We start from the raw sequence: 13,172 nt of genomic DNA, 5'->3' as shown, positions 1-13,172 counted from the left end.
CCAGAAAACAGCTGAGAAACTTAGGATACCCAGAGTTGCCTGACAGTGTCCAAGGCCACCACACATTCAGGCCACCTCCATGGAGGTGGCAGCTGATACATGTGCAAATCAGATATATATACCTGATGTGAGTAGGCAGCCCTGGAGGGGTTGCTCAAACACCCACCCAGAAGCTGTGGCACGTCAGGATGATTCCCTGCTCTTGAGTAAAGTATTTGGACTAGTGACTCCCTGCTTGTGCCCCAGCCATGTAACTGCATGTGGGGGTGTCATCTATAAGGGGAGGGGGTAAAAATAGAGTGTACTGCCTGAATAGGCACCTGCTATTAAAAGTAATAGCTTTGATTCCATTAATGATGACAGTTTCTTTGGTAGAAGTTGTTATATAACTATTCATTAGGATCTCTCTTCCCCCGACTTGATTCCTGGAGGGACGATAAAAGGAGAGTGATTACAACATCCACATGGTCTTTTACTGTGTCCTGATAAACTCCCTTACCAGGATCTACATTCCTCCCTTGACACCCGGAAGGAGCCCTGGAAGGGTCATATATGCAACTGTTGTCAAACCTAAGAATAAAAGCAGTTTAGAGGAGCTTTAGTAATACGTCTCTTGTTCCTGATGAAGACAGAGGAATGGGTTGGGAGGAGAACTTAACTTTCAGATGAGCAAAACCTATCTTTTAATTTTGGTACCCCATTTATACCTTAACATGAGGCTTTCATAGGCAGAGATCCAATGCTGAACTCAAGCAAAAATAAAGGCACTTAACAATATCCCAATATGTACCAACAAATGAGAAGGGAGAGCCCCAGCTCCAGGAGATGTGCAGAATAAATAGATGAGACAGTGTAATGCTGGCAGGGAAACCATAGCAGGCAGGGAAGGATTTGCTCAATATCACAAACAGGGCAGGTCCTTAGCAGGGCAAGTGCACTGACCCAACTCCAAGGCCATGCCCAGTAAAATGTACTTCCCAAAACAGGCTTACCAGCATTTCTTCTTCATTTCTACCTTATCTTCATTTGACTTCATTTAAAATAAAAAAAAAATATTTAAAAAAATTCTTTTAAAGTAGTGCTAGACACTGGAGGCTGGACCCACCACTACTTATGGACCATAGCACAGCATTTCAGGCATAGAAATGGAAATCCTCAAAAGTATCTGAGTAAGAGCAAAAAGTTATCCAGCTTTATCTGCCTATCTTGGTGTCAGTTGTATAAATTATAATTCCTATTTCTTAAAGGGAAAATAATGGTAGTGAAGAAAAGCATTCATGCACTTGGCTTCAATTTCTAATGAATGTATTTTGATGGGAAAATTGTTTACTGCTTTGGAGTATGTTCACTTGAAAGAACAATGGGACGGCTTCTGTGATGGCTTTCTTGAATGGCACAGTTGAGAACATGAATCATTCATGATTTATCATCTGCAATTGATGTCTTATTTATTCCCTGCTTTTAATTTAATTTACTTGTATGTATGGGAGATTAAATCACACTTTTCCTGCTGAGGCAAAACATAATATGAATGAAAACCTAATCAAAGAGATGGCAGCAGCCTAAAGCTGTTGTGCTGGGTAAAACACAAACAGGCAAGGTGTAAAAATAAAGAGACCTGGTAGAAATGATAACACCCACAGAAAATGGGTGGTAGGTTTATTTTGGGTAACAGTAGTTCTCGGCTCAGTTGGGCTGGATGCTGAGCTGCCTTGACAAGAGGTTTCTTAAGGAATGCTCAGATAAAAGCATGGTCTTGATATCACTATCTTTAAGTATATCCAGAACTTAAGAAATTGCTTAATGGTCTGCTTATTGCTGTCTGGGTTATTTGCCAGAAAACAAAGGCTCAAAATATTTAGTTGATCTGGGGTCATTCTGCAGTAGACTCCATGAGGATGGTGGTTCTCAAGAAATGCTCTCTCCATGGGTTTTGGTACCTCCCATTTTAACACTTAGTCACCCTTTCTTGGGCACGTCTCATTTCCAACCCTCTAGGTTCTCCACAGCCTTCTCTGCCATTCAGTAATCACCACTCTCTTTGGCCTTGGCAAACTCAGCAACTGAAGCCAGGGGAAGAGCTCCTTGCTATTTCTCAGCCAGCTCCAGCTACTCCCAAACTACTGTTAGTCCCTTACTTCAACCCTTTTAAAAAGACCCTGCACTTGAGCTATGCCCAGGACTTACCTCCTCCTACCCTCACACAAATGCCAAAACAGCTGAGAACTGGATGAAGGGAGAGAAGGGAAGATGGGGGGAGGACAATCAAAGACAGCTACCATCCTTCCCCAGGCAGGAGCTACCTGTCTCCAGAAAGAGATTCACTACTCCAAAGGGATCCAGACCTGGAAAAAATATGGCTTCTGGTATGTAGTTAAAGGACAGACTTATCTGCACTTATTTGGAACAGAAGTAATTTTTTTTCTGGTATTTATAACTAGGTAGGATGTAGTTGCAACTGGTTTTTCCTTGTCTAGCTCCTGCTTTCACGTGGGCTTGTGTTGTACTAAAAACGATCCAGACGTGGTTTCTGAATGTCAGCCTGTTCGTCTGAGGAGTTTTAATTTCCCAACCAAGATAAGAAGCTTGAAAACTGATATCCCAGAGGGAAATTGGCTGAAATGCTGTAAACTACAGACTGTGCTAAAAGAAAGCCACCTACAGAGAAATATATCAGCACTGAGCACATGTTTAAAATTGACTTTTAAAATAGATGTAACTGGGGATTAACTACTATCACTATACTGGCAACTCAGCACCAGTGTCTGCAAAGAGAGCATGGGGATTTTAATCAACTCATTCATTCATGTCAAATCTTTGTAGCTTATGTAAAAAAAAAAAAAAGAAAAAAAAAAGACTCTTCTGTATGTCCCTAAATGCCCCTGACAGCTGACTATGATTTGATGAAAACACCTCTTTTTCTGAGTGCAACTTTCTCTTCCTTTGAAAATGAACAGTTTTAATGCATCAGACCTCTTCTAACCTACTTTCATTGCCTTTTTAAAGGAAAAGTGTAACTTGAATATTGATGCTCTGGCTGAAGACAATTTTTCTTTGGTGCTTTATTACCTATTAGACTCTCCATCAGTAAGGAAAGAATTTATTACAAACAGAACCTACTCAATCAACTGTTCCGGACTTTTGACACTCGGTGGAAAACACTCACAGAATCACCAATTAGTCCTTTTGCATGAGCACTGAATATTCAGGGGGAGACAACTGGGTCAGATTCGGGGCAAAAGAACATTCATTGCAAGCAGGATTTCCAAAGGAATGAAAAGGAACCAATAGGTGTCTGGCAAATTCAGCTCACAGAAAAAGAAAAAGAAAAAAAAAAGATATTTGGAGGAAATGCTATTTCTGGTTATGTGGATTTAGCCCCCCCCCCCAGTCATAGGAACAGCTAAGGAGCCCAGGTCTTGTACCTGCAAGAGTTTTGCCAGTTCAGCTGTGCATGGCTGGAGTCACATCGAGCACAGGTGAGAGACTGGCATAAGCCTTATGTATCCCTCCAGCCTGCCCATGCAGAGACCACCAATCCAGTTACACTACAGACTAAAACACTGCTCTAGGAAAGGGTTCTTATTGATCTGTGTAATGTATTTTAGGCAAGACAGTTCCTTAAATAGCTTTCTGTTGTAAAAAGGAAACCACCTCAGTTTACTCACTGTAGAGAGGAGAGAGGTAGGTACCTCTGATCATATAGGTGCTTGAAAATATATGTATGTGGCTTTACTATCCTCATCTGGAGGGAAGTGAAGAAACCAATATGATTCTCTTACTTGTAATACTAATGATGCTCCAAAGAATGCATGACCAAGTGAGACATGCATGGCATGCCAAGTTCTGAGATACAGCACTTAGAAATAAAGCAATCAAATTGCCAGAACATCAGTCTGCACAGGCAGCATAATGTCTCAATCCCAGTGATTAGTGTCTTTTACTACAAGAAGTACAATATTTGGTGCCTAATACATTCCTCTGCTTTTGTTATGCTTGCCAACATTGATTGTGACTCACAGTAAAACAAAGGTAACTTTTGACATCCTTCACAAACTCCCACTCATCAATTAGAGGCCGTAAAGCTTCGATGTTTTGAAGTTTTCAGTAAATTTGAATGCAGGCTTGCCATGGCTAATGCTTATCCTTCAGCACATAATCGGCTGAGTGTTAATGAGCTAGAAGGGCTCAGATGTGGCCAATCAAGCTCAGGCAGCAGCTTATTCTAGAAAGCTTCTATTTTTGGAGCAGCTGAACCAAGACTTAACAGGTTATTCCAGATAAGTCTCATTACTGCATTTCCCATGGATGGTGGTTGTGCAGAAGGACAGCAAGAAGTTTGAGCAACCTGGTCTAGTGGAAGGCGTCCCTGCCCATGGCAGGGGAGCTGAAACTAGATGATCTTTCAGGACCTTTCCAAACCAAAGCACTCTATGATATCATGACTATAAGACCACACCAAAGCTGGCCACAATGATTTGGGAAATCTCTGTCTTCATAACTCCTGCATGGAAGCTGAAGTGGTGAAGCAGCATTGCCATGCCCTGCCTCAGTATAGACTGAATTGTCTGCACACTATCAGAATGGCATATATGTTGCTCTGAGGAAGGCTGATGGGGAGTGGTTAAACTGTGCTGACTCTCCTTTCAAAGGAGACCTGGGCATAGCAAACCAGGCAGATCACAGGTGACAAATGTTTTCAAATGTTTTCCTCATGTCCTCTGCAAGGTGAGGAAGTATAAAAGGTGAGAAATCTGGGCTCAGGAGAAGAAGAAGTATCTTAAACTTGCAAGATGCGATTTAAGAGAAGAAGCGAAGAGCAGGGGAACAGGGGCAGAGCATATGTGTTTGTAGCTCAGTGAAGAGCCTGGTTTAACTGTTGAACAATCAAGAATTCAGGCCAGCATCTACAAATGAGGCAGAATGCCTCCAAAAAGAAACCTCGTGGGTGCCTGCTGCTGCATAGGTGGCAGTGTCCCAAGCTCCCATGTCCATCAAGCCTGGATATGCTCAAGAGCACTGACAGACCATTTCAGCACCGATCCAGCCACCTTGGTGGTGACTTCTGGTGTGGGCACACGGCTCATGGAGCTGCCTTGCGTTACCTGGCATGTACTGAGTCAGATCCTATGTGTGCACATGAAGTTTTTGCTCTGCAGCAACTGGAAGCAGGGCAGAGGGGTGTTTCTACGCTTGTGGCATGGATGTATGCAAGAACATTTCTCATGCTTAGCAGTGGCCCAGCAGATGCTGTGCCTGTAGTGACACAAGCCATGCTGGCAGAGGAGCTGAGGCTAAAAGTCAGTGTCCATCTATGTGGGATCTCAAATGAGAAGCTCAACTCCGTGGAGTAGTCATGGTTGCCTTTGTGCTCTCCTGTCTGCTGGCTGTGTCTGAGAGGAAAAGCAAGTTTATACAGGAAACCAATACCAAAATCTGGCTGCATCACTGCCAGGCACTTGGGGATTGCCTTTACCCCACCTGTAGGACTCTTTGCATAGCCCAGCACTGTGTCTTGCTCATGGCCCCTGATAATCAGTATAGCATTGGCAAATGGAGCTGCTGGATGGAGCCAACTGTGAGGGCATGGAAAAGCAGCTGAGAGCCTGGCAGGCCTCAGAAACACATACAGGGATGTGCCTGCTGAGGTGAAACTGCTGCTTATTCTCACGGGAGGGAAATCTCATGAGTTGCCTCTACAGAGTGATGCCTCAAGCTTTATTTGGATTTTTTAATTTTTATAGATTTGAGAAGTAATTGTGTAATAAATTTAGATTTTAATGAAGCCGTATTATATCCCTTACCCTGTAGCATAATGTTTACACATACTCAACCCTACTACCCCATTTCATATCAATCAATCCCTCTAAAATTCTGTTAGCGTGTTCAGTCTTCTTTTCAAGGTAGAATTGTAGAAAAATACCTTAAGGCCTGGACCAAAAGATATCACACAGACACAGCGACCTTCAAGCCCAGAACTCTGGAGGAACTCCAAGGACTGTATGTGCTTTGAAGAAGATGAAGATGAGGAAGAAGGGATCCCAAACGCCCTCAGACCCAATTCTCAAATGGGCGTGTCGGGGGGCAGAACAGGGCAGAACCCGTGGGGGGGGGTGGCGGGCAAATTGGGATTGGGTGGACCTTACTATAAAATCATAGAACCACTGTCTGAGCGCACACTTGGTATGTATTCTTCTAGCTCTACGGACTCATTAAAGGACCTGCTCTCTTATCTTATCTTATACACTAAATTTGCCTGGAGTCTTTTTTCTCTGTGGTCTTTTAGGCAACAGAGAGAATTGCACACAGTGGCATGGCTTCTTTCATGTCAGTGCAACCAGGTGACATCCCCTGTAATCCCCTGGGGACACGGTTCTGATCCTTGCCTCCAGGCTCCAGTTCTGCCACTCTGAGAGAAAAGTCTCCACACTAGCATTATGCCTTCTTGCCCTCTCCTCCCTCTTTCCTTGCTGTACCCAAGCCTCTCTGCTGGGCAGCTTGAGCATGGCACAATGAGGCACACAGTCAGCCCAGGCAAATGAGCAAACACCATAAACCTCTGACTGTTGTTTTCCCAAAATACTTCTGTTGTGCTTCTGAATAGGATTCATTGGTGATGTACTGCTGCACAAGAAACCCTCCACTGCAGGATCAACAAGTATTACTTGAGCAGGAAGAAAGCTTGCGCCACCTTACAATGCCTCTCACTTAAGATGAAGGAAGACGCTGTCATTAAAATGCTTCTGGTTCCATCAGGAGATTTCTCTCTTCATCCTGCCTTCCAGTTATGAACTTGTTTCAATAAAAACTGAACCACTGGCCATGTTTTCCAAGAAAAGCAGGATGTGAAGCCACAAATAATGGAGCTGCTGAGGTTTCCCAGGATAACATTTCTTTTACAGTCTTTATCCTGCTGTGTCTATTCCTTCAACTGAATGAAGGAATCACTGATTTCATTGGAAGTACAGAAGGAAGATCTTCCAGCCTGTCATTTGTGCTAGATGCAGACGAGTTTTGCCCTTTCTCTGGTCAAAGGCTACTGTGGAGCACCACACTGTATTTTCATCTTCCCAGTCTTCTCTGGATAAAGTCTGGCTCTTTACTCTTAAGCCAACTTTTATTAATGCTCTTCCCAGCTTTTCAGCTCCTCCCCAAGCAGCTGCCAGCTGCCTCTTTTGCTGTTGTTCTTCCTTACCCTACTTGTCCAAAAATCCATAATGACTAGCTAAATTTCTAAGAGGATATTTGAAAAGCTAGTCTTAATAGTTTGTTTTCATTTCACATACCCTTCACTCAGCAGTGGATAAATCCAAAGTATAAAGACATGCTTTACAGAGCAGCTACAAGTAATTGGTGCTGTACAGCTATTTTTGAATGTACCCATGCAAAAGTCACCTGGTTTCAATTTTCATTATAAAATTTATAAACTTTGAGTGAAACTCTGTTTAGTTGTGAGTTAGAAGTTTGGGTTATGCTTTTTTTTTGTTTGAAGGGACCTGAAAAAGTTCAGCACTTTCATATGGTTTTGACGTGAGATCAGGCAACTCTTTCAAACCAATAGTTTCAAAGCAGTTGCAGTTTGAGGTTTTGAAGCTGCAAAAAATGTCTATACCAACTGGCAATAGATTTCTGGAAGTGTGAAGTGTGTAAACTGAAACAAGAAAAGTCTGAGGTTCATCAGCTGCACCGGAGAGCTGATGGCAGGCTGCACTGTGCTGCCTTGCTGTCTGCTTGGCCTTGTGGGTCCCAGCTGAGCAGGAGGAGAGGAGGGTCTGGTCTGGCATAGTGGTGGTGTGTGGCAGGAGAGGAGGTGTCAGCAAACTTCACACCTGTGGACTACATCAGTAATCTGCTGCTCTGATGTCCCAAGTGGCATTCTGGGGGTCAAATAATCCAAGCCCCCCCCAGCGTCTTTGTCTTGGAGTTCATTTAGAAGCTGCACAGGAACAGCAAGGGTGGGCAGGCAGGGGTGAAGCCTTAGGACAGACTGGAGTGTGCAGTTCCCTCCAGGGGCTGCATGTGCCCTGAAGCAAAGCCAGAGCTAGTAGTGTCAGAGCTGTGTCTCCTTTTCCTCGTGCAGACACGTCCCAGTGTACCTGCAGAGTCTTGCCATTGCTGGGTGGCTGTCCATGGGGAACAGAGTCACAGGGAAAAGAGGCTTTTCTTGCTCTGAATACCAGCTAAATGCTTGGTACCTGCACTTCTTTGTTCACTGCCATCATCAAGTCTCTGAAAACCAGTGTGCTGTGCAGTGAGAAGTTATCTGTGCCACAACAGTTCCCTCCCAGGGCATGTGAGAAGGAGATTTTAATTGGGAGTGGTGTGCTTTTCCCTCTTGGATTGCTACTAGCCATATTCAGCAAGACCTGGGCAATATAGGAAAGTTACTTTGTGTATATGGGATCAGCTATGTTTAATTTAGGTGCATAACTTTGTCTTCCACCATCATTTCTCTTGTTTATCAGCATACATTGGAGGCAAAATAAGAATAGAATTAAATAAAGATAGATTAATTGAACATGACAACTGGAAGCACCTTAAAGCACGTGCCAAAAAGTCTTCCCATGTTGACCCTATTGCAACATAGCTCCAGCTGTGTGTCATGACCACAGCAGTACCACAACTTGCCCATCAGCTGCTGTGGGTTCTCCTCTTTCTCACCAGCATCCTGTAAACAAAGCAGAGGGATGCTGAAAACCTGAGGCACCAGCAGCAAGCAGCTCCTGTCTACCATGGCCACTTGTGTTTGTGTTTAAGGAGCGAAACTTTAACCTGAAAATCTACCAGAAAGGGACTGCTATCAAAGTGGAAAGGAAGAGTGAGGAGAGAAATACATAACAAAAGAAATAAGGGGAATGGAAGTGTAAAAGAGGAATAAGTAGATGAATAAAAAGGAAAAGCAAGACAGAACAAAAAATTAGTCACTGTAGAAGCAAAATTCCTTTCTTTATTTCATCTGTGCTCACTCCAGTTCCAGTGTAAGAGTTCTCAGAGGGTGATCTCTTGTATTTAAGTGGGTTGTAAATTTTAACAGTAGAAAAAAAGTAGTATAACATCTCTTCTTTGCGAGGAGAGGTGTGAGACATCAGTCCTGGAACCAGGATACCTCTCCTCCAGTGGCAGGTCCAAGCTGAGATGTGTCTGTAGGTGGAGTAGGCAAAAGGGTTGACACTTTCTGTGCATGAAATATGAGTAAATAAACTTGCCCTTTTTTCAGTTTGAGAGGTTTCAAGGTCCCCCTGATGTAGTGCCTTTGCTATGCAGTATCAGGAAGATGTTTATCTGTTATGGTTTCGGGACATGTGCAAATGATACATTGGGCTCCAAGTTTCAAGCCTGAGCAGGACTGGAAGCAGTATGTGGTCCTGAAATGCTCACTGTGGGGCAGAGATATCTGGGCTTCGCCTTTGTTCATCACTGAATAGCAGCCTGAGAGGAAGCTGGGTTGGGCTGGATTCTTCAAAGGTGAGTGACTTTCATGTTTTACATAATACACAGTTCCAACAGAAATGCCCTTGGGGTTGGACTGATACCACCTTCCATGAAAAGCCCCTGGAAAAATTGCTGTGGCTCAGCAGGGAAAGACCATATTGGATACTGTCAGCATGTTAAAACCTCCCGATGTGGAGGCAAGAGGGAGAACACTTGGCAAAGCTGTTGCTTATTTCAGCTAAGGAACTTGGTAAACAAGGCTCTGAATAATTGCACTTCTGAAAAGGGATTTGAGATGAAAATATGAGGAGCTTCATCAACAGAGAAACAAAGTTTATTTGCATGAGAAGAAATACATTCAACTTTACCAAGATGAAGGTCTGGGCTGCATGGCACATTGTTTTAAGCCTTGTCAGAAGAGATTACATGTTTCACAAAATAATCATAACTAGCATCCTAATGGATTAAAAATACCTCTTTCACCTCCACAATAGGAATTTCTTTTTTGATGAACCTGATTTGCTCTGGAATAACTCAACCTAGGGCCCTCGTGTTGCTCTGTCAGACATGCAACACAGCCTTCAAGGGGCAAAACCAGCCCCTGCCTCCTATCTCCAAGAATGATTAAACAAAATTAACACAGTTTTTAAGAGAGAGGACTGAAACAAAGCAGCTCTTTGAAATATCTGCCAACTCAGACATCAGCTCTCCAAACAAGTTACTATAAATGAGTGAGTGTGAGTAGGCAGTGCGATAGCTGGGGCAAATTCCAAGCACGATGCTCATCAGGAATATAATGCTGTTGAAAGTAAAGCTGACATACCTGTAGACCAAGGTTAAGGAGATTCAACGTGTGCCTCCCAAAAGTGCTGTCACACTTCCCCTCAGTGTCATAAATTTTTTTCCAATGGATATGTCTGGTGCCATGTTCATATTGTAGATTTAGCAAAGTGAAAAATAAATGCAAATTTGATATGGAAATTAGAGCCAGGCATAAGCTAATAATTCACTGTGTTCCAGACATTATTATTAGTAGTAATGCATCGCACTTCTTATTGTATGACATGGAACAAAAGCCTCCCTTTTTTTTTTCCCCACTGAGGTTGCTGTAAGACCTGCAGAGCTGTGCTGCTTTTAAAAGGTATTTTTTGTCCCCCAAAAATAGCTAGTGAGATCTTGGAATCGCAGCCCTTCCAGGTCATCCAGACAGAAAGAGCTGTGCTACAGCCAAAGGGCCTGTGGGTATCTGTCTGCTGGCGTAGAGTTATTTGAAATCAGTTGGTTTACTGTACAGAAAGGCTCACACTAGGCATTATGATGAGCTTCAGTACTGGCACTGGCTGCTCAGGCTTCTTGGCTCAACATCACTGCTGGACGACACAGAACCACACTTCACATGTGACCCAGATGCCCAGCGTTCCTGCCTCCTGTGCTGCAAAGCTGCACTGATCCCTCTGATGGAGGCAGAGAAAAGGTAATGTCTGCACAAATAAAATGGATAAATATGTATTTCTGAATTGCATTCTGTTGTATTCATATTTCTGTATCCATCTCTCCCTCATGTTCTGTTTGGCATGATTTTGGTGATGTTTACTGTCCTCTCATGTCAGCTTTTCAAACAGAGCCAATCAATTTTATTGCTCTGCAGAGGGATATCTAGTGTACCTGCAGCTGCTTATAATAGGTTTACTTTTCCGCAAGCTGCATTCTTTGGTGTCTGGCCAGAGGGTTCTACATCAGCTGCACACAGACTTTGGGAAGGCACCTGGTGGGATTTTCTGCTGGAGAGCACCTGGGAAAGCAGAGTTCAACTCAGGAGAGAAATGGCACACATGAGGTTCAGCGTCCCCAGGCCAATTGTCTAACTAGGAATATGCTTCATTTTTCACCAGTTCACATCTGCAACAATTTTGATTTCAGTCTTGAAACTTCAGGTTTCTTCCTCTAAGAAAAAAATGGCTATATAACATAAAAGATTTTGAGTGATAACACAAGGAAATGCTTCTGTTGTAATTTCCTCAGTCTGGTTGGGCTTTGTCTCATGTTAAACAAGGGTAAAAAAAACCCCATGTAGTTCAAAGCCTGATTTCAAGGAGAGATTTTGAGGTGCTCTGGCACAGGCTTTAAATACTACTTTTGTCCTTGGAATGAGTTTATATTGTGGATATGCAAAAGACTCCGTGGTTGTGAGTTTCATAATGTTTAAAATGTCCTCCTGGTACAATAATGTCCCAAGCCTAGAGCTGACAAACTGCAAATATAGATGAGCTCAACAGATTAATGCTGCTCACTGTTCTGAGGGCACATGAAGAACTCTTTTTATGTTTATGCACTTGGCATGTGGCACTCTTTAGGCCAGAAAATGGGTTTAGAGCTGCACAGTTTAGTTTTGAAAATGCATTTGTGTGTTTGACTGTTCGATTCGTGCATACAACTGTATCAGCAGTGCAGCATAAGCCTGTTTGAAATTTGTCCCTGGCAGTCAACTGGGCATTTCTAATCAAGCCTGACTCTGGAGCTACTTTCATACTCCAAAGGGATTACACTATCACAAATCACTGGATACCATTTTCAAATGGTGTAATTGCTGAACAGCAGCTGGAGGAAATGCTGCCTGCTTCCTAATTTATAAAGACTGAAAATTCATTTGTTTAAATAAGAATTAGCTCTTTATCATCTGGAAAAACAAAGTATTATATGTCAATCTAAATATGTCAGAGAAGTAGTGTGTCAACATGAAGCAAGGCAGAAAATGCTATAAATCTGAGAAGGCTTACATGAATTTTCAGTTTCGTACAGATTTCTTGTGGGTCCTAGAACAAAACTGCTCCCTCTGGTTTGCCATCTATAAAATGCCTATGATTTTATAATTTTATCTCCAAGGTCTATTGGAAAGATTTATCCTTTAGTGTTTGCAAAATATTTTGAGATTCCCTATGGATTCCATCAATGTAAAATATGCACTATTGCTCCCCTTTTTAAAATTGAATTCTGACTTAAGGAGCAAGAGATTACCTTGCAAGCAAAATGCAGCTAAAATGAACAAACTAATACTTATGCTTTTCACGAGAATGAAAAACCTGAGGGAATATTTTCTTTTGCTGAGTTTTTGGTTTTTTTAAGGTCCAGTTAATTTGGATTTCTCAGAAATCAGTCTACACTCTACTCTGGATGAGCTAGCTACACTGGATATAGATTCAGCAGTGTGGATATTTGCCTGATCAATTTGGTATTTGACTTACCTGGAAGCATGTTAGCCCAGATTAATACATTCAGCTGACTTCAAGCAGCTCTTTGCAGGGCCAGCTGAGATACCTCTGCACAGTAATCCCACTCTATTCTGCAAACTGTTTTTTTGCATGGAGCCAGCTCAGGTCTGGAAGGAAGGTCAAATTCATTGTCACTCTGCCTTGGCTCTGTGTGCTCCAAGCTAGCTACTGCTGTCTTCTGCACATCAGTCTCAGAGAGGCTTATCAGCCCAGGTACAGCACGGTGCTGTAGGAGTATCGAATGTGGTTCTGCACATAAATAAACAAGCCAGGCTAGAGCTTGCTCTGTCGGGTCTGTAATTTAGAGACACTCCAGCATTACTGCTGGAAACAGTCTGTAGCTGCCAAGATTACTGGCTCCTCGCCATCTGCGCTGGACTGGTACTTTCTTGGGGCTGTGCTCACTCATGTCTCCCCTTGCCCTGTACAGCCAGAATGTACTATCCCTGGACACTGGCTAGTGGAGAGCTG

General features: G+C 42.9%; 1 long non-coding RNA gene across 1 annotated transcript; it reads right to left on the bottom strand.

Annotated features, from left to right (window-relative positions):
- Nucleotides 1-8,917: 8,917 nt before the first annotated feature.
- LOC108643361 lies at nt 8,918-12,946 on the bottom strand. Its single transcript, XR_001921668.2, has 2 exons — nt 12,675-12,946; nt 8,918-9,141 (listed from the first exon to the last, which is right to left on the bottom strand). It is a non-coding gene; the product is annotated as an uncharacterized LOC108643361 (long non-coding RNA).
- Nucleotides 12,947-13,172: the final 226 nt, after the last annotated feature.

The sequence above is a fragment of the Manacus vitellinus genome, unplaced genomic scaffold (assembly GCF_001715985.3).
Source record: "Manacus vitellinus isolate BGI_N305 unplaced genomic scaffold, ASM171598v3 scaffold_5_pilon, whole genome shotgun sequence".
In the NCBI taxonomy this organism is placed as follows: domain Eukaryota; kingdom Metazoa; phylum Chordata; class Aves; order Passeriformes; family Pipridae; genus Manacus; species Manacus vitellinus.
Note: the sequence above shows the minus strand (reverse complement) of the source record. Positions and strands in the feature narration are given on the sequence as shown.